This window comes from Pristiophorus japonicus, chromosome 3, assembly GCF_044704955.1.
Source record: "Pristiophorus japonicus isolate sPriJap1 chromosome 3, sPriJap1.hap1, whole genome shotgun sequence".
Taxonomy (NCBI): Eukaryota; Metazoa; Chordata; class Chondrichthyes; family Pristiophoridae; genus Pristiophorus; species Pristiophorus japonicus.
The window spans coordinates 173847699-173869320 of NC_091979.1; the positions used below are offsets into that span (position 1 = coordinate 173847699).

Below are 21622 nucleotides of genomic sequence, written 5' to 3' on the forward strand. Positions count from 1 at the left end.
TTCAGTTGGAAAGTTTAATGGTTGGATGTTTTACTATGTTAAATGCACTATATAAATGCATGCTGTTGTTGTTAAGGGAACAATCAGAACATGAGAAGGCACAGAACAAGAAAATATAATTCAGCCCATCAAGGTCAAGTACGAGCATGTGACCTGATCAATTTATTTAATCTCATGAGTGGAAGGTGATTGAGTGATATTTCAGAGAGTGGGGGAACCATGCTATATGTGACTTGCAAATGGTTGGTGCTGACATTGTGTGGCTGAAATGGAGGGTGCCCCATTCTTAGCGTTAACAGCCCTTACCGTTAATGAACACAAAGTTAACAAAAAGAGTTATTTAAACCTGAAACCTTTCGTGCCACTATTGGTGAGCACTACAATAGATGGTACATTGACCCACGGAGGTAATAAATAAAGTGCGCCTGGAAGCAATTTGTTGGATGGACATTTCTTGTTGTCATATTGACATTGAGATCATAGGAGTCACAATTCTGCCTAAAATTGCATGTTTCTCTGAGAAAATGATAACATTAGGTACAAGCATATTGAACGGGAAATCAAATCACACACAAAATTGCGGTGCTCATTTCAATATAATCCTCAATGACTCAAAGCCCGAATGTGTCCTTATCATGATCAAGGGATGTTTGTTCAGGCCTGTACAGCTGGATGAATGATGTAAAATGAAATTGCGATGTCTGGATGGGATAAAACATTGAACCACATGTTTTGATGCTTATCATTCAGAAGATGGAATGTCCTTCAAGTGCATAGCAGGTCAGAACAAGCAGACACACATTTCTCAAAATAATTTTCATTACAATAATCTTTCAGAATAACAGTATGTACATTACACAACGGTTACGCAACTTGGAGCTAAAGAACTTTGGCAGTTTTGTCTCAATCAAGGTTTAAGCTCAGTATTGAATATGTGATGTGTGACTGTATTAAGGCACTGTGCACGTTTTGTCGAGTTGGGAAATGTGAATATGTAGATCAGAATGCAGAAGCATGGTATCCATGAGGAAATGCTGGCTTTGCCTCGATAAGGTAGAGTGGAATGTGGATATGTTTGCTTATCAGGAGACACGAGCATGGTATCCACTGGAAGATGAGGGCATTACCTGGATAGGGCAGAAATGTAATGTCGGTGTGTGCATCAGGGTCCCAGGCCTGAGGAACACTTTGAGATGACAGCTCTGGTGAGACCCCGTGCACAGCCTGTAGGGAGTGTCATTCTTCCAGATGCTACAGTAAGTGTGGAAGTTTGATGTGTGTATCTGGATGGCCCGGATATTTACAGGGTGGGGGCGGGGGAGGAGAGGGTGCGAGGAAAGGGGAGGGTGCAGGGGAACGGGAGGGTTCAGGGGAAGGTTCAGGGGAAGGGGAGGGTGGGGAGGGTGCGGGAGAAGGGGAGGGCTCAGGGGAAGGGGAGGGTGGGGAGGGTGCGGTGGAAGGGGAGGGTTCAGGGGAAGGGGAGGGTGGGGAGGGTACGGGGGAAGGGGAGGGTTCAGGGAAGGGGAGGGTGCGGGAGAAGGGGAGGTGTGGGGAGGCTGAAAACGGTCGAAGAAGACAGCAAGGCTGGAGAAGCAGCTGTCCTGATGAACCAAACAGCAGGAACTCATTATCAATTTTTGGTCTGATTCCAGCCTGGCACCTGGGTGGTGGGTGAGAGGGAAAGCCAGTGCAGGAGGCCGCAGCCTGGGACCCTTGGGGAAGGAACCTGGCAATCGGGCAGGGGGAAGGTTGTCATATGGGGCTGGAGGGATAGGGGCTGTGATTGGCAGGGGGGAGACCAAAGGCTTCCTTGAGGGATTGGACGGCCCTTGATGAAGTGACCTGCCTTTCCATGGGAAGACACTTGGACACCCCAATATCCACTGCAGTAAAATGGGAGAGGGTGTATGTTGGGGTCACCTTGCTCATATTTAACTCTTAACCCCACCCCCGACCCTCTCTCGGCCATTGTGGAGGAGTTCATATCGAGGCCAATAGCTTTGTGTTGCCAGGACAGTCTGACCTGATGCACAATGGACGAGATGACTGGGACCAGGTGATACTTGGTGTGAGCTGATGCTTGCACAGTCAGTGAGATGGTTGTTGCCAGGACAGAGCAGTGGAATGGGAGTGACATCTGTCTTGGAGAAGTCTGGCACCATCCACGCACAACAGGAGATACGGGTGTTGCCAGGATGCAAGAATATACATCAGGAGGAAGGGTGACGGAACACACTTAATGGATTAAATGACTCCTGATTAAAATTATTTCAGAAGTGGAAATGTTTCTAAAATAAAACTAACCACAGAGAGTGAACAAAGAAGGAGATGAAAAGGTTCAGGGCCAGTGGAAAATGGCTGGCTCTGCCAAAGGGACTGAAAAGCACAGTTTATATATTTATGCATTTAGTCACCATACTGAAAGGAAGGAATTTGATGTGGTGGAGTTATTCTACTAACAAGTTGGAATAGCACCAACCCATTGTGTCTTCGCTTGACTTTATAGCAATTAATGCAACTTGAGTTAGTCAATATATAGACTATTCTCGTCAACATCATAAAGGTTACAGATAAAATACTTATTTTCTTTTCTCTTTTCAGTCTCTCACTTATGCACTTTTGAACTAAAATTCACACTGCCATTCCATGCTTTCCATTATCCATCATCTCATCGTGGACGCCATGCATGTGTATTCTGACATACTCCACATCCACACTCCACATCAAAGTAAAGCCACGTGCCTGATACAAGCAACACACAGGGCTCAATTTTCCCCAAGCCTGTTTCTGGCATATTGCCAGAGTTTGCCAGTTTTTCTAGGCCAGAAATGTGGCAGAAATATTTTGCCAAACTTTCCCAGATGTATAATTCGAATTTGGCGCTGCGCAGCGTGTCCCGTCACCTCGGGGGGTGGAGCCTGCTGTCTGCACCAAAAAACAAAGCCGCACCTTCTGCACATGTGCGGGAAAAAAAGTTATGTTTTTAATGTTGTTCCAATGGACGCACATGCTCAGTACAGCTCGGATTTGGCAATCGGCCATTTTTAAAGAGCCAGTTGTGTGTGTGAGACGGAGTGCTGTGTGAGAGCATTGGGAAAATCACAGCTGGAGCAATACAAGATGCAAAGCAGTGCGAGGACCAAGAATTTCTTACAGGTTGAAGTGGAGGCACTAGTTACTGTGATTGAGAACAGATGGCAGGAGCTGGACACCAGCAGAGGCCACATAAAAGTTCCACCAAAAGAAATGAAGAAACGCTGAAACCAAGTTGCAGAAGATTACTGCGCAGTGGTGAACACCACGAGATCTGGAGGCCAGTGTAAAAAGAAATGGCAGGAACTTGGTCAAGTAGTTAGTGTAAGTAATATTTTAATTTATTCAATGTAATTGCAATTGTAAATGTGACATTCTGTATATCCCACCCAACAGAAAGACACCCTCTTTCAAAAGTTAGGTTTTCATATCTTTGCAGAGGAGGCTGGCATGTAATAAAAAGGAAAGAACTCGAACAGGAGGAGCCCTGGCAAATCTGCTCCAAGTGACACCCTTGGAAGAGAGGGTCGCTGCTTTGATGGGTCTTACCTGGAAAAAATCAATCAGTACTGCACAAGCTGTGCCCACACTCGAGGGAGAGGGTAAGTCCTGCAAATTCATCGTGGCCCTTCAAATCAGCCTGCTACCTGGCCTGCGATGTGTGAGCCTACTCATGCCACCCATCCTGCCCCCTCCTCTGCTGCTAACCATTTGACTGTTCTGTTATATTTTGCAGAAATTGAGGCCAACCCTGATGCTGCAAAAGAAGATTCAGACGTGGACGAGCCAGAAGAGAACATCTTCCAATCCATCCCTGGGGGTGAGAGGGAGGGGATGGAGCTGGATGAAGCTCCCACTGTTGTATTGACTTTGGAGGAGGTGCTGCTCATGAAGGTGACAGCCCCTTCTGTGACTAATGGTTTGAATGTTGGTGGGACATTTCATGGTTTCACACCTTTCGAGGTTGCAGGTCACAGTGTTGGGGTGCAGCGAGGCACACTCAGGGCCCCATTGTCCCAGGCTGTGGGTTCCATTGGGGTGCAGCAAGGCACACCCAGGGTCCCACCGTCCAAGGCTGTGAGTTCCATTGGGGTGCAGCGAGGCACACTCAGGGCCCCATTGTCCCAGGCTGTGGGTTCCATTGGGGTGCAGCGAGGCACACCCAGGGTCCCACCGTCCCAGGCTGTGGGTCCCAGTGTTGGGATGCGAGCCACACCCATGGGGAGGAGGGGAAGGAGAGCTCGACCACACTCTCCTGAGGTGCAGGATTGAACAGATGTGGTTCAGATGATGTCATTGAGTGCGGAGAGCATTGACCTTATGCGATCACTCCTGGACATCATCAGTGGGGTGAGTGATGAGGTAGCGGGACTGTCTGGAGAAGTAACAACACTCTGACGAGAAATGGGAACGATATCCGGGACCATCAGTGAGGGAAAAGTGGCCATGAGGGAGGGAATGTCAGAGGTAGTGCAAACCATGTCACTGGCCATGAGGGAGGGAATGTTGCAGGTCGTTGAGACACTGTCAGGGTGCATCAGGGTCGGCATGTTGGAGTTAGCTGCTGCAGTAAGGGAACACGCCCAGACCCCGCGCCCATTGACAGAATCAACTGCCACTCCCACTCCAATTCCTACACCAGCCTCTGAAGAACCCAAAGCCGGGCCTTCCAACTTGCCGCCTGGGCCCTTCAACTTGCCGCCTGATGCTGACGCCTCCTACCCTCAAGAGATGCGCAGTACCCGAGATATTAGAAATAATAAGTTTGGTATCAAGCCCAGAAACACTGTGCCACCGCCTGTGGGCAGGGGTGGTGGAATGTCCAAGACCAAGCGCAGCGGGCGGTCTTAGACTAAGGGGGATGAGAGATGGGTGCAGCCTTTCTTTGCTGCTGTTGTTATTATTATTATTGTTACAGTTGTAACTGTTCTCAAATTAAAAGTTTTTTGTAAGTTATGTAAATTTACAAGTTTATAAGTGATCTTAAAGTATTTAAGTCATCTTAAAGAGTGATCTAAAAGTGAAGTTTGATACAAGAATAATTTTATTAAAGTTAAGTTATTGTAAAGTTTTGAATAAAATATGTTTTACATTAAATCTGATCCATGTTCTATTAACACCATCGTTCAACTTCATACTTCCAAACACCAGCTCCTCGAGGTCCACCTGCAAGGCCATCTACAGTGTCCCCTGTTGGACAGCTTTCTTGCTCTTTTCGCTTCATTGCTTTAAACGTCGGAATTACACACACACTAGTTGTAGTAATGGCAGGATTAGGACTTTTATTTAAACCTGAAAACTACACAAATAAACAGTATGAAAGTTACTGAGGCACAGACACTAAACAAACCCAGTGCATGCTCTCTGCTCATGAGAAACACAATCCAAAATTACTGTCTCTCCTCAAACAGCCTCCTCTCACATCTCATACAAAAGTCGGCCAAGACACAAGACTCCCAAAGCAAGCGCTCTACTCGGAACTCCTACAAGGCAAGCGAGCCCCAGGTGGGCAGAGGAAACATTTCAAGGACACCCTCAAAGCCTCCTTGATAAAATGCAACATCCCCATGACACCTGGGAGTCCCTGGAGGAAGAGCATCTAGGAGAGCGCTGAGCACCTCGAGTCTCATCGCCAAGACCATGCAGAAATCAAGCGCTGACAGCGGAAGGAGCGTGTGGTAAACCAGACCCGCCCACCCTTTCCTTCAACGACTGTCTGTCCTACCTGTGTCAAAGACTGTGGTACCCATATTGGACTGTTCAGTCATCTAAGAACTCAATTTTTCAATTTCGATTTCGAGGGACTGCCTATGATGATGATGATATTCGATGCATAATATCAATGGTACATACAAATAATTAACATACAGACAATGTGGACTAAATGACCATTGTCTTGAAATCATGTCTAACTGCTTCATGAACTATTGTACACAAACCAGGTGATCAGCAGGAGTTTATACAAAATCAAGTCTTCAATTCCATGCATAGTATCAATGGTACATATAAATAATTAACATACAGATGATGTAGACTAAATGACAAGCTACCCATTGACGTGAAATCAGGTCTTGTTGTCACAATCGACCCTTGCCATGAATTACTGTAAACACATTGTTGTGTATGGAGAAAGAGTCGGGCTGAACACTGTGAGCTCAAAGTAAAGTGTGACCTTAGTCTTTTATTGCAGGTCTCCAGAGTGCCTCTCCAATCTGTGAAGCCTCTTTAAATACCTGTGCTCCCAAGGGATTATGGGATCCCTTGGGACTCCAGGGGATGAGCCCTCTGGTGGCTGTGCAGAGTAAATACAAGTCCATATATATAACAACACTCCCCCCTAAGTCAATAGTGTAACTATTTACAATGTGAGTTGATCTGGGGCCCTTCTTGCCCTGGTTGATCATGTCGGTGTGAAAGCTGGTGTTGTGGATCATTTGTTGGGCCCTCGTTGGGCTGCTGTGCAGCTGGCCTTGCTGGGCTGTCTGCTGTGTTGGGCTCTGCAGGTGTGGATGATGGGTTCTGGTTCGTGGTCAACCGTGGTGCCAGTTGCCACTGGTGTGTATGTTGGGGGATCAAAAAAGGTAGGGTCCAAGGTGGGTCTGTGAATCTGAGTTTGATTTGGTCCAAGTGTTTCCGGTGAATGAGTCCATTTGAAAGTTTGACCCGAAACATTCTGCTCCCCTCTTTGGTCTTGACAGTGCCAGGAAGCCACTTGCGACCTTGTCCATAATTTAATACAAATACAGGATCATTGATTTCAATCTCGCGTGACACATTTGCGCTATCATGGTATGCACTTTGTTGAAGCCGTCTGCTCTCTACCTGTTCATGTAGATCAGGGTGAACTAATGAGAGCCTTGTCTTAAGTGCTCTTTCCATGAGCAGTTCAGCAGGTGGGATCCCAGTGAGTGAGTGGGGTCTCGTGCGGTAGCTAAGCAGGACTCTGGATAGGCGAGTCTGCAGTGAACCTTCAGTTACCCTCTTCAAGCCTTGCTTGATGGTTTGCACTGCTCTCTCTGCCTGATCATTGGACACTGGTTTAAACGGAGCAGATGTGACATGTTTGATCGCGTTACGGTCATGAATTCTTTGAATTCAGCACTGGTAAAACATGGCCCGTTGTTGTTCACCAGGACATCGGGTTGGCCGTGTGTGGCAAACATGGCCCGCAGGCTTTCAGTAGTGGCAGCGGACGTAATAGACGACATTATCTCACATTCAATCCATTTGGAGTATGCGTCCACAACCACAAGGAACATTTTACCCAAGAACGGGCCTGCATAGTCGACGTGTACCCTAGACCACGGTTTGGAGGGCCAAGACCATAAACTTAGCGGCGCCTCCCTGGGTACATTGCTTAACTGCGAACATGTATTACATCTGTGAACACAGGATTCTAAGTCCGCATCGATACCGGGCCACCACACGTGGGATCTGGCTATCGCTTTCATCATTACGATGCCTGGATGGGTACTGAGGAGGTCATTGATGAAGGTGTCTCTGCCCTTCTTGGGGACCACTACTCGATTACCCCACAGAAGGCAGTCTGCCTGTATAGACATTTCATCTTTGCGCCGCTGGAATGGCTTTATCGCTTCCTGCATTTCCACTGGGACACTGGACCAGCTCCCGTGATGCACACAGCTTTTGACTAGAGATAATGAGCGGTCCAGGTTTTGATCTGCCAGGCAGTGTCGGGTGATTGCTCACTCTCAAATGCTTCCATAACCATGGATAGATCTGCGGGCTGCGTCATTTCCACCTCCGTGGTGGGCAATGGCAGCCTACTGAGAGAATTGTCGCAGTTTTCTGTGCCTGGCCTGTGATGGATGGCGTAGTTGTATGCGGACAATGTGAGCGGCCATCTCTGGATGTGGGCCGATGCGTTGGTATTTATCACTTTACTCTCGGAAAACAAGGATATAAGTGGCTTATGGTCAGTTTCCAATTCGAATTTTAGCCCAAACAGATATTGATGCATTTTCTTTACCCCATAGACACACGCTAATGCTTCTTTCTCAATCATGCTGTAGGCTCTCTTGGCCTTAGACAGACTCCTGGATGCATAAGCAACTGGTTGCAGTTTCCCAAAATCATTGGCTTGTTGCAATACACATCCGACGCCATATGACGACGCATCACATGCTAGTACCAAACACTTACATGGATCATACAACACAAGCAATTTGTTTGAGCACAACAATTTTCTCGCTTTTACAAAGGCATTTTCTTGGCTTTTTCCCCAAACCCATTTGCCCCCTTTTCGTAGGAAGACATGTAGTGGTTCTCGCAGTATGCTGAGACCCGGTAAGAAGTTACCAAAGTAGTTCAAGAGACTCAGAAACGACCGCAGCTCCGTCACGTTCTGTGGCCTCGGTGCGTTCTTGTTGCCTCGGTCTTCGCATTGGTGGACCTGATGCCATCCGCCGCAATCCTCCTTCCCAAGAACTCCACTTCAGGCACCAGGAAAACGCCTCATGTGGTTGAGTCGACTAAGAACCTCCTCCAGGTTCTGCAGGTGCTCGACCATTTTCCGACCTGTGACCATGATGTCCTGGAAGACCACGTTGTGCGGGACCGACTTCAGTAAACTTTCCATGTTTCTCTGGAATATTGCCGCCGCTGATCAGTTTCCAAATGGGCATCTGTTATAAACAAAAAGATCTTTGTGCGTGTTGATGCAGGTGAGGGCTTTTGATGATTTCTCCAGTTCCTGCGTCATGTAGGTTGAAGTCAGATCCAGCTTTGTGAATGTCTTTTCTCCTGCCAGCTTTGCAAAGAGGTCGTCAGCCTTTGGTAGTGCATATTGCTCCTGCAGGGAGAAACGATTGATAGTTACTTTGTAATCGCCACATATTCTGACGGTGCCGTCTCCCTTGAGGACTGGGAAAATACGACTGGCCCACTCGCTGAACTCGATCGGTGAAATGATGCCCTTTCTTTGCAGCTGGTCTAGCTCGATCTCTACCCTCTCTCTCATCATGTACGCTACTGCTCTCGCCTTGTGATGGATGTGTCGCGCCCCCGGAATTAGGTGGATCTGCACTTTTGCTCCTTGGAATTTCCCGATGCCTGGTTTGAACAGTGAAGGAAATTTGTTTAAGACCTGGGCACACGAAGTGTCGTCAGCGGGTGATAGCACTCAGATGTCGTCCCAGTTCCAGCGTATCTTTCCCAGCCAGCTCCTGCCAAGCAGCGTGGGACCATCGCCCGGTACCACCCAGAGTGGTAGCTTGTGCACCGCTCCATCGTAGGAGACCTTTATGGTAGCACTGCCGATTACACGAATCAGTTCTTTCGTGAAAATTCTTAGTTTTGTGCAAACTGGAGTTAAGACTGGACTTGAGGCCTTGTTGCACCACAATCTTTCGAAAGTCTTTTTGCCCATGCTGGACTGGCTCGCGCCCATGTCCAGCTCCATTGACACCGGGAGTCCATTTAGTTCAACATTCAGTATTATCGGGGGACAATTTGAGGTGAATGTGTGCACCCCATGTACCTCTGCCTCCTCTATCTGAGGCTCTGGTTCGTTGTGATCCTCCATGGATCTGTCCTCCTCTGCAACATGATGAGTTACAGGTTTAACAGGCTTTGCAGCTCGCCAGCACACTCATTGAAGGTGTCCCATTGTTTCACAGCCCTTGCAAACGTACTCTTTGAATCAGCATGAATAGAAACGAAGATCACCCCCGCAGCGCCAACAAGGTGTTAATGACCTTGCATTCATCACCCTTGATGATGGACTCTGAGTCATTTGCGGATGTGCAGCTGGAGGTTTGTGTGACCTGCCCTGTACGCTACGATTCGAAAACAACATCACTTTGTTCACAGTACTTGTAGCAGCACTTGTGTGCTGAGAGATTTGCTTAGTATTGTAACTGGTGGCAATGAACGCCTGGGCTATCGCTAGGGCCTTACTTAAGGTTGGGGTCTCTACAGTCAAAAGTTTGCGAAATATGGTTTTGTAGCTAATGCCAAGTACGAAAAAGTCTCTGAGCATGTGCTCCAAATGTCCTTCAAATTCGCAATGTCCTGCAAGGCGTCTTAGCTCGGCGACATAACTCGCCACTTCCTGACCTTCAGACCTTTTGTTGGTGTAAAACCGTTACCTTACCATCAGATTGATTTCTTTCAGGTTTAAATGCTCTCGGGCCAGTGTGCACAAATCATTGTATGATTTCTCCGTGGGTTTCACTGGAGCAAGCAGATTCTTCATGAAGCCATATGTTGGTGCCCCACAGACGGTGAGGAGGATCGCCCTTCGTTTGGCAGCGCTCTCTTCCCCATCTAGCTCGTTGGCCATGAATTATTGGTCGAGTCGCTCCACGAAAATTTCCCAATCATCTCCCTCCAAAAATGTCTCCAGGATGCCTACTATTCTCTGCATCTTTGGGTTCGCTATCTGTATCTCATTGCCAGTTGTTGTGAAAAGAGAAAGAGTCAAACTGAACACTGTGAGCTCAAAGAAAAGTCAGACCTTAGTCTTTTATTACAGGTCTGCAGAGTGCCTCTCCAACCTGTGAAGCATCTTTAAATACCTGTGCTCCCAAGGGATTATGGGATCCCTTGGGACTCCAGGGGATGAGCCCTCTGGTGGCTGTACAGAGTAAATACAAGTCCACATATATAACACACACAGGTGATGAGATTGACACATTTGAATGGTTGAATGGCTCCATATCATCTAGCATCTTGTTTTGTGAGACATCCTCTGCTTTGATACAAACTTCAATTAGAAAGCTGCTTCAACTTTTAACCCAGCATGTGTCATCTACAGACTGCACTGAAAGCGAAGCATTTCAGAAATATGGGCTTTCACTCCCACATCCCCCACTGAAAGTCAGCAGCCTTCCACTAGCTATGCTGCAGCCACTGGGGTAGGTCTGTGTGACATCAATAGGATAGGCAAATGCACACATAAGACATTCACTAAGGGAATGCACACTAGTGTTTAGTTGATTTCTGGATGTCATATTGGATAGGTAGATGTATAAATTTGGTTTGGAAAGTTTGCTTTGTAGAGGTTTTTACTTCAGCAATGTCGCCAAGAGGATGCTATGATGGTCAATAACAGAGGGAAGGTAAGGTATGGGACTAATGTTGAAAGAGGAATTGGGGTTGTGTTCACTGGTACCGCAGGCAGATGATTCCATTCCAGATATCTCGGCCAGAAAGGGGCTCTCTGGGTTGCATCTTCCTTCTGCTCCCTCCTTTTCCTCATCCTCCTCCCTCTGTGATCAGCTTGTTCTGCCTCTGCGCCATCTCCATGTCATGCTTCAACCCAAGGAGGACTGCAACAAACCACCAGGACTGGGAGCAAGTGGTGTTCACAGAGGCCCTTCTTTAAAAACCAAAGCCTTGCAAATGTTCAGCAGCACTCCCTGCATCCCATCACGCTTTAACAACTTCTTAAATGTATTGCACCAAGCCACTACTCCAATAAAATGTAAGGAAACCAGTCGAAAAAGCAAAATTCTAAACTTAGCTGAAAGTTTTGTGTGTCCCTTTAAGAAATGCTGGCAATGGGTTTGTCGTACTGTTATACACACGTTCTGTCATGCATGCTTTGGAGAGGGTATTAAAGGGAATAGCAATGTCCAAAATACCAGATTGTGCATCAATTCAGCGTTGCACACCGATTGTCATCACGATCTGGCTCATCTAAATATGTGAAGCGACGCAGACAATGACAGCACTATAGACCTGCCCAAAATGGCGCCCGCCACGTTCTATGCCAGAAGTGGGCGGAAGCAAGACGACCGCTATTTTTTTCTTCCAAACTGGCTTCAATGGCCTGCACAAATGGATCCAATTTTCCAGCCACAGTCTCACACATAGTCGCACACACACAATGATTCACACACAGTGACTCACACAGAGTCTCGCACACATTCTCACAGTTTCACACAGTGACTCACACAGTCTCGCACACATTCTCACACAGTTTCACACACAGTGACTCACACACAGCCTCGCACACACAGTCTCACACACATTCTCACACATACAGAAACTCATACACAGTCTCACACACAATCTCACACACAGTCTCACACACATTCTCACACATACAGAAACTCATACACAGTCTCACACACAATCTCACACACAGTCTCACACACATTCTCACACACACAGGCCTCGATATTAAACCCCTGTTAAGTGGAAGAGGGTCAGGGTGGGGTTAAAGATTGAAATACGAGGAACACGATCCCAATATGCCGTGCCCGTGCACACAGCCCTTTTTACAGCAGTGACTATCAGGGTGCCCGAGTGTCTCCCCGTGAAGAAGCAGGATACTTCATTGGAGGCGGGAGCTGCTGGCTGCACAAGGAAATTGCCTCTTTTAGCATTCCTTATGGGCCAGGTGAAGCAAGGATGCTCCCCTCCGGCCTAAGAAAATAAGAACATAAGAAATAGGAGCAGGAGTAGGCCATACGACCCTTCGAGCCTTCTCCGCCATTCAGTAAGTTGATGGCCGATCATCGACCTCAACTCCACTTTCCCGCCGGACCTCCATATCCCTTGATTCTCCTGGATGCCAAAGATCTACCTATCTCAGCCTTGAATATATATATATTTTTTTTTTTTTAATTTTTTTTTTAATAAATTCGTAGCCAATCGTTTCCAATTCTTTGTCAAGTCACAAACGCCAGAGGTCACCCTGCACCAGTCAAGGATCACTCTGCGCCAATGCTCTTAGCCAAAAGGCCTAGAGCCACTGCACCGTTCCTGGAAGTACTGCAATACCAGGTTCGTGCCATGGAGGTGGATGGGTCAGGTCCCCCACACACCTCCGTGGAGGTGGATGGGTCAAGCCATCCCACCCACCTCCTGTTTACAAAAATGTAAGCATATACCTTCCTGACCAGGGAGGAACCACCCGGAAGTCATGGTGGCTGGTCAGGTTAGTTATGCAGATCTTAGCCAAAAGGCCGAGAAGTATATTCAGAGACTCAGCATCCACAGCCCTCTGGGATAGAGAATTCCAAAGATTCATAACTCTCTGAGTGAAGAAATTCCTTCTCATCTCTGACTTAAATGGCCTACCCCCTATCCTGAGACTATGCCCCCTCGTTCTAAACAAGCCAGCCAGGGGAAACAACCTATCAGCATCTACCCGGTCAATCCCCTTCAGAATCTTGTATGTTTCTGTCATGTATTGATGCTTGGGGTCACTAGACACCAGGGGGCGCCACTGTCGGAGGTCATCGGGCTGTATGCGCGTGTGTGCAGGCCCTGGTATATAAGTGCTGGTACCATGTCTGGTAGTCACTTTGGGCGTGAATAAACTGGACCAGGTTTACACCTGAGTGAGTTTACAGTAACAAGTCTTTTGAATCATTATATACATAATATTTGGTGAAGGGGTAACTTAAGAACCTTCGCATGCACAATGGGCACTACTGGAATTCTGGAGAGATTCATGGATGGCGAGGATTGGGCGGATTTTATCGACCGTCTGGATCAGTATTTTGTGGCCAACAACATGGTGGGAGACAATGATGCAGTTAGGTGCCGGGCGGTTTTCCTCACGTTCCTGGTTCAAGAATATATGGCCTCATGAAGAATCTGCTCTCAACTGCACGTCCAACGGACAAAGAATACAAGGATTTCGTGTGCTTTGGTATGTGACCATCTCAAGCCAAACGAGGGGATCATCATATCACACTATCGCTTCCACACACATATTCATGATGAGGGCCAGAATGTGTCGGGATTCGTTGCCGACCTGTGACGTCTTGCTGAGCCGTGCAAGTTCGGGACCGTGTTGGAAAACATGCTGCGAGATTTCTTCATGATAGGCATCAAACAAGATGTGATTCTCCGGAAGTTATTGGCTGCAGAGACGCTGGATTTGAGCAAGGCCATCGTGACTGCTCAGCCCAGGCATGCATGACAACAGATAATAATTTAAGGCAGATATCATCGAAGAGTCGGAGCTCCACGGCAAGTACTGTAAACAAGATTGTGTTGTCGTCCGGCAGAGCTGCTTATGGCAGGGCCTACTCGACTGCTTACGTGAAACCTGTAGCTGCTCAAAGTCCACCTATTAGTACGAATCCTATTTTACCCTGTTGGTGTTGTGGGGGCAATCATCGACCTCATCAATGTAGGTTTAGGCAGTACATCTGTAACGACTGTTCCAAAGTGGGGCATCTTCAGAGAATGTGCTCATAGCTGAGCAAGCGTGCTGCCACTCAACACATTGGTGATGATGACCAGTCTAGCGCTGGCCTGGATGCACAACCCGAGAAGGAAGTGTATGGTCTGTATTCGTTCTTGGGAAAGAGCCAGCCGATAATGGTTATTAGAAACATCGAAACATAGAAACATAGAAATTAGGTGCAGGAGCAGGTCATTCGGCCCCTCGAGCCTACACCGGCATTCAATAAAATGATGGCTGATCATTCAACCTCAGTACCCCTTTCCTGGTTTCTCTCCATACCCCTTGATCCCTTTGGCCATAAGGGCCATATCTAACTCCCTTTTGAATATATCTAACGAACTGGCCTCAACAACTTTCTGCAGTAGAGAATTCCATAGGTTAACCACTCTCTGAGTGAAGAAATTTCTCCTCATCTTGGTCCTAAATGGCTTATCACTTATTCTTAGACTATTACCGCTGGTTCTGGAACTCCCCAGCAATGGAAACATTCTTCCTGCCTCTAACCTGTCCAATCCCGTCAGAATTTTATATGTTTCTATGAGATCCCCTCTCATTCTTCTAAACTCCAGTGGATATAAGCTCAGTAGATCCAGTCTCTTCTCATAGGTCAGTCCTGCCATCCCGGGAATCAATCTGGTGAACTCCCTCAATAGCAAGAACGTCCTTCCTCAGATTAGGAGACCAAAACTGAACACAATATTCTAGGTGTGGCCTCACCAAGGTACAACTGCAATAAGACATCCCTGCTCCTATACTCAAATCCTCTAGTTATGAAGACCAACATGCCATTTGCCTTCTTCACCACTTGCTGTACCTGCATGCCAAACTTTAATGACTGATGTACCATGACACCCAGGTCCCGTTGCACCTCCCCTTTTCCTAATCTGTCACCATTCAGATAATATTCTGTCTTCCTGTTTTTGTCACCAAAGTGAATAACCTCACATTTATCCACATTATACTGCATCTGCCATGCATTTGCCCACTCACCTAACCTGTCCAAGTCACCCTGCAGCCTCTTAGTATCCTCCTCACAGCTGCCCAGCTTAGTGTCATCTGCAAACTTGGAGATATTACATTTAATTCCTTCATCTAATTCATTGATGCATATTGTAAACAGCTGGGGTCCCAGCACTGAACCCTGCGGCACCCCACTGGTCACTGCCTACCATTCTGAAAAGGACCCATTTATTCCGACTCTCTGCTTCCTGTCTGCCAACCAGTTCTCTATCCATGTCCCAATACCACGTGCTTTAATTTTACACACTAATCTCTTGTGTGGGACCTTGTCAAAAGCCTTTTGAAAGTTCAAATACACCACATCCACTGATTCTCCTTTGTCCACTCTACTAATTACATCCTCAAAAAATTCGAGAAGATTTGTCAAGCATAGTTTCCCTTTCATAAATCCATGCTGACTTGGACCAATCTTGTCACTGCTTTCCAAATGCGTTGCCATTTCATCTTTAATAATTGATTCCAACATTTTCCTCACCACCACCGATATCAGGCTAACCAGTCTATAATTCCATGTTTTCTCTCTCCCTCCTTTTTTGAAAAGTGGTGTAATGTGAAACTGAATCACGTGCCTGTATCGATGGAACTGGACACCGGTGCGAGTCAATCGATAATGAGCCAAAGGACATTCGACAAGCTGTGGGACACTGAGGCGGTGAAGCCTAAGCTGAGTCCAGTCAATGCCAAGGAACTCATACCGTGATTGACAGTGCAGTCGTCAAGGTGTTATATGATGGTGTGGTTCATGATCTTCCATTATGGATCGCCCCAGGCAATGGGCCAACGCTGTTCATCAGGAATTGGCTCGAGAAAATCAAGTGGAATTGAAACGATATCGAAGCATTATCATTGGTGGATGACACTTCGTGTGCTCAAATGTTGAAGAAGTTTTCTTCTTTGTTTGAACCGGGCATTGGAAATTTTACGGGAGCCAAGGTGCAATTTCACCTGGATTCTGATGCAAAGCCTGTTTATCATAAAGCTCGGTCTGTTCCCTATATGATGAGGGAGAAGGTTGAAATTGAGCTTGACAGACCAATGTGAAGGAGTCATATCACCAGTCGAGTTTAACGAGTGGGCCAGTCCTATTGTTCCTGTGTTGAAGAGTGATGGCACTGTCAGGATTTGTGGAGACTACAAGGTTACGGTTAACTGATTTTCGAAACAGGATCAGTATCCGTTACCAAGAGCTGATGCCCTGTTCGCCATGCTAGCTGGTGAAAAGTCATTCACTAAACTGGATCTGACGTTGGCCTATATGACACAGGAGTTTGTCGACACTTCGAAGAAACTTACCTGCATCAACATCCATAAAGGACTGTTTGTTTACAACAGGTGTCCTTTTGGAATTTGTTCGGCTGCAGCCATATTTCAGAGGAACATGGAGAGTCTACTGAAGTCCATCCCAAGAACTGTCGTGTTTCAAAATGACATTCTGGTCACAGGTCGCGACACTGCTGAGCATCTGAACAACCTTGAGGAAGTTCTACATCAACTGGACAAAGTGGGACTCAGGCTGAAATGTTCAAATTGTGTCTTCATGGCACTTGAAGTTGAATTCCTGGGGAGGAAGATTGCTGCTGATGGCATCAGGCCTACAGATTCGAAAACCAAGGCCATCAAAAATGCACCCAGGCCTCAGAATGTGACAGAGCTGCATTCATTCCTTGGGCTACTCAACTACTTCGGTAATTTCTTACCCGGATTGAGCACTTTACTAGAGCTGCTCAAAAAAGGCGACAACTGGGTCTGGGGTGTATCTCAAGATAGAGCTTTTGAGAAAGCTAAGAATCTGCTCTGTTCAAACAAGCTGCTGGTTCACTATGATCCGTGTAAGCGTCTTGTATTGGCCTGTGATGCTTCATTATATGGGGTTGGCTGTGTACTCCAACAAGCAAATGAGTCGGGTAAACTACAACCTGTTGCGTATGCTTCGAGAAATTTGTCAAAAGCGGAAAGAGCTTACAGCATGGTAGAAAAAGAAGCTTTGGCTTGTGTGCATGGGGTAAAAAAAATGCATCAGTACCTGTTTGGTCTTCACTTTGAACTTGAAACGGATCACAAACCATTAATTTCATTGTTTTCGGAAAACAAAGGTATTAATACCAATGCATTGTCCTGCATTCAGAGGTGGGCGTTGACGCTGTCTGCCTATGATTATGTTATTCGTCACAGACCGGGTACTAAGAATTGTGCCGATGTCTGCCTTTGCCCACACCAGGTATGAAGGCGCCTCAACCTGCAGATCTAATGTTAGTAATGGAGGCTTTTGAGAGTGAAGATACCCCTGTCACTGCTCAACAAGTTAGGAGCTGGACCAGCCATGACCCTATTTTATCAGTTGTAAAACGTTGTGTCCTCAGTGGTGATTGGTCTGCAATACCCATGGAGATGTGTGATGAGACCAAACCTTACAACCGTCGCAAAGATGAACTGTCCATTCAGTCAGATTGTCTACTGTGGGGCAATCATGTTGTTATGCCCAAGAAAGTCAGAGAAAAATTTGTACGTGAACTACATAGCACTCATCCTGGCATTATCATGATGAAAGCCATTGTCAGGGTTCATGTTTGGTGGCTTGGAATTGACTCTGATCTGGGATCATGTGTGCATCTGTGCAATACTTGCATGCAGTTAAGTAAAGTATCAGCGGAATCTCCGCTGAGTCTTTGGTCGTGGCCATCTAAGCCATGATCGAGGATACACATCGATTTTGCGGCCCTTTCCTGGGAAAGATGTTTTTTGTTGTGGTGGATGCATATTCAAAGTGGATAGTGTATTATTATGTCATCCAGTACATCCACAGCTACCATTGAGAGCCGTCGTGTCATGTTTGCTACTCACGGTTTGCCTGACATTGTTGTGAGCGACAACGGATCTTGCTTCACAAGTCTGGAGTTTCAAGAGTTCATGAAACTCAATTGTATTAAACATGTGTGGTCAGCCCTATTCAAACCTGCTTCCAATGGTCAAGCAGAGCGTGCTGTTCAAACGATCAAGCAGAGCATGAAATGTGTAACTCAGGGTTCACTGCAGACTCGTTTGTCATGCATATTGCTTAGTTACAGGACAAGACCTCACACTGAACTACTGATGAAGAGAAGTCTCAAGACCAAGCTCTCTCTTGTTCATCCCGATTTGAATGATCGTCTTGAAAACAGACGTCAAAGTCAGAAATTTAACATGACCGTGCTGCTGTGTCACGTGATATTTCTGTCAATGATCCGGTTTATGTATTAAACTATGGTCAAGGTCCAAAGTGGATCGTCGGTACTGTCACAGCCAAGGAGGGTAACAGGGTGTTTATTGCCATGCTCAAGAATGGGCAAACATGCAGGAAACATGTTGATCAAATGAAACTGCGGCACACGGATGAACTGGAACCGCTTGAGGAAGATGCCGTCAGTGACCAACCAACCAATGGTCATTCATCAGAGGACTTTGCTGTTATTAGCAAACCTGGACTTTCAGTCTCTGACATGGTCATTACCACTCCCATCAGATCGGCTACTCAGCCTCCAGTCATAATTAACTCAGAACGCTCGCCCAGAACTGGAGTTGAACTGAGATGATCAACTCGTGAGCGGAAAGCCCCAGACTGTCTTAATTCGTAAAGAGACTGATACTTGAAGGGGGATATTGTCATGTATTGATGCTTGGGGTCACTAAACACCAGGGGGGCGGCCACTATCGGAGGTCATCGGGCTGCACGCGCATGTGTGTGGACTCTGGTATATAAGTGCTGGTACCATGTCTGGTCGTCACTTTGGACACGAATAAAGTGGACCAGGTTTACATCTGAGTGAGTTTACAGTAACAAGTCTTTTGAGTCATTATATACATAACAGTTTCAATGATGTCACCAATCCAGAGAGTTTAGGCCCATTCTACACAATCTCTCATCATAAGACAGCTCTCATATCCCAAGAATCAATCTGGTGAACCTCCGTTGCATCACCTCCAAGGCAAGTATATCCTTCCTTAGATAAGGAGACCAAAACTGTGCACAGTACTCCAGGTCTCACCAAGGCCCTGTACAATTGTAGCAAGACTTCCTTACTCTTATACTCCAACCCCCTTGCAATAAAGGACAACATACCATTTGCCTTCCTTATTGATTGCTGTACCTGCATGCTAGCTTTCTGAGTTCCTTGCACAAGGACAGCCAAATCTCTGTGAACACCAACATTTAAAAGTTTCTTACCATTTAAAAATATTCTGTTTTTTTATTCTTCCTACCAAAGTTAATAGTCTCACATTTCCTTACATTATACTCCATCTGCCATCTTACTGCCCACTCACTTAATCGATCTATATCCCTTTGCAAACGCTTTGTGTTCTCCTCACAGCTTACTGTCCCACCTAGCTTTGTATCATCAGCAAACTTAGATACATTACACTTGGTTCCTTCATCTAGATCATGAATATAGATTGTAAATAGCTGAGGCCCCAGCACTGATCCTTGTGCCACCCCACTAGTTATAGCCTGTGAACCTGAAAAAGACCCATTTTATCCCTACTCTTTATTTTCTGTCCTTCAACCAATCCTCTATCCAATCCCATGAGCCCTTATCTTGTGTAATAAGCTTTTATTTGGCACCTTATCGAATGCCTTTTGGAAATCCTAATATACTACAGCCACTGGTTCCCCTTTTGTCTACCCTGCTAGTTACATCCTCAAAAAACTGTAATAAATTTGTCAAACACAATTTCTCTTTCATAAAAGCATGTTGACTCTGCCTAATCATGTCAATGTGCCCTGATAACACTTCCTTAACAATGGATTCCAGCATTTTCCTGATGACTGATGTCAGGCTAATTGGTCTATAGTTCACTGTTTTCTCTCTCGCTCCTTTCTTGAATAGCGGGGTTACATTTGTTACCTTCCAATCCACTGGGACCGATCTAGAATCTAGGGAATTTTGAAAGACCAAAACCAATACATCCACTATCTCTGCAGCCACCTCTTTTAGAACCCTAGGCCTCTCAAGGATGCCTTTGGCCTCCCCCAGCTCTGATCAATGACCTCCCCCCAACCCAATCTCGCTCCCCCTCACCCCTCTCTCCCCACACCGATTGCCGGGTTCCATCCTCAAGCATCCCCGACTACGGCTTCCTGCTGCTTGTTTTCCCTTCCACCAGGTTATCCATTCATCCAGCTCCCAGGTGGGAAATGGATCAGAAAAATAATAATGTGGTCCTGCCATTAAATCCAGCAGGACTTTTGCTCCTCCGGCCTTTCTGGGTTTTTCAGCCATTTCCGGCCTCCCCCATAGCCACCTCTCACCCCATGCTTACCTCCCCTCCTCTACCCCTATATGTTGTTGCCTATATTTTGGGCAGGAAAGGGTGCATTTTGGATTGTAAAGAACACAAGATCCTCTTGCAGGAGTGACCGGAGATGCTAAATCCGAGCAAATGTTTAGTGTATCCATCCAGAATTTGTGACATACTCTCTCAGTGTTTATTTTCTCCAATGAGAAGCGGCCCAGCGCTTTTATCCCCAGAATTATTCTGGTCACTCTTATTTAAATGTCCAGCTGCACTTTGAGCCTCTAATAAGAACATAAGAATTAGGAGCAGGAGTAGGCCATTTGGCCCCTCGAGCCTGCCCCACCATTCAATAAGGTCATGGCTGACCTTCTAGCTGAACTCCACTTTCCTGCACTATCCCCATATTCCTTGATTCCCTTACTATCCAATAGGGGAAAATTACGGTCAGAGGCTTCCTTCGGACAAACGCCTCCGATCAAAAATTTTTTAACGAAAATACCTGGTGGTCACGGCGGCACCTTCGATTCCGGTCGGAGGCCTTCATTGGCTGTGCAGCGTATGGGAAGATGACTTCCCCGTATGTATGGAAATGCTGGAGTCACGTAGGCCTGGACCACCGATCACCCTGCAGTATTCTCATTGATAAAAATGGGTACTCTGATCGTGCGAGTTCCCATTATTATCAATGAGAAAACCCTCCTAAAACAAGGAACACAGCATAATAAATTAAAAAACACTTCACATATTTAAAATTAATTGAAATTAAGTGTAATTAAATGTTTTAGAAAATTTAAATTATTGGATTTTTTTAATGTGTTTTAATAGAGTTAAAAATAAACTTACCTTAATGGATAGGGTTTTTAATATAAAAATGTATGATTAAGTTACATTTTTATTTGTTTTACTCTTACTGGTAAAGGTAAGCTATGCGCCTGCTTTTACCAGGCGGAAAAGTTTGAAGGACATTCGCTGGGCATGAGTTGGGCAGATAGCCCAATCTCTCCCGCGCAGATATCCATGTCCCGGGGATGAGGAGGATCTGTCAAGACAAATTTTTACAGATCAGAAAAGCAGGTTTTTGGTGCATGTGCAACGCGCCCCGAAAACTGGCTTTTGTGAGGCCTCGCC

At 46.2% G+C, this 21622-nt stretch overlaps 1 pseudogene; it reads right to left on the reverse strand.

The window, feature by feature from the left end:
- Positions 1-12749: 12749 nt before the first annotated feature.
- On the reverse strand, positions 12750-12980 carry LOC139260629 (U2 spliceosomal RNA; annotated as a pseudogene).
- Positions 12981-21622: the final 8642 nt, after the last annotated feature.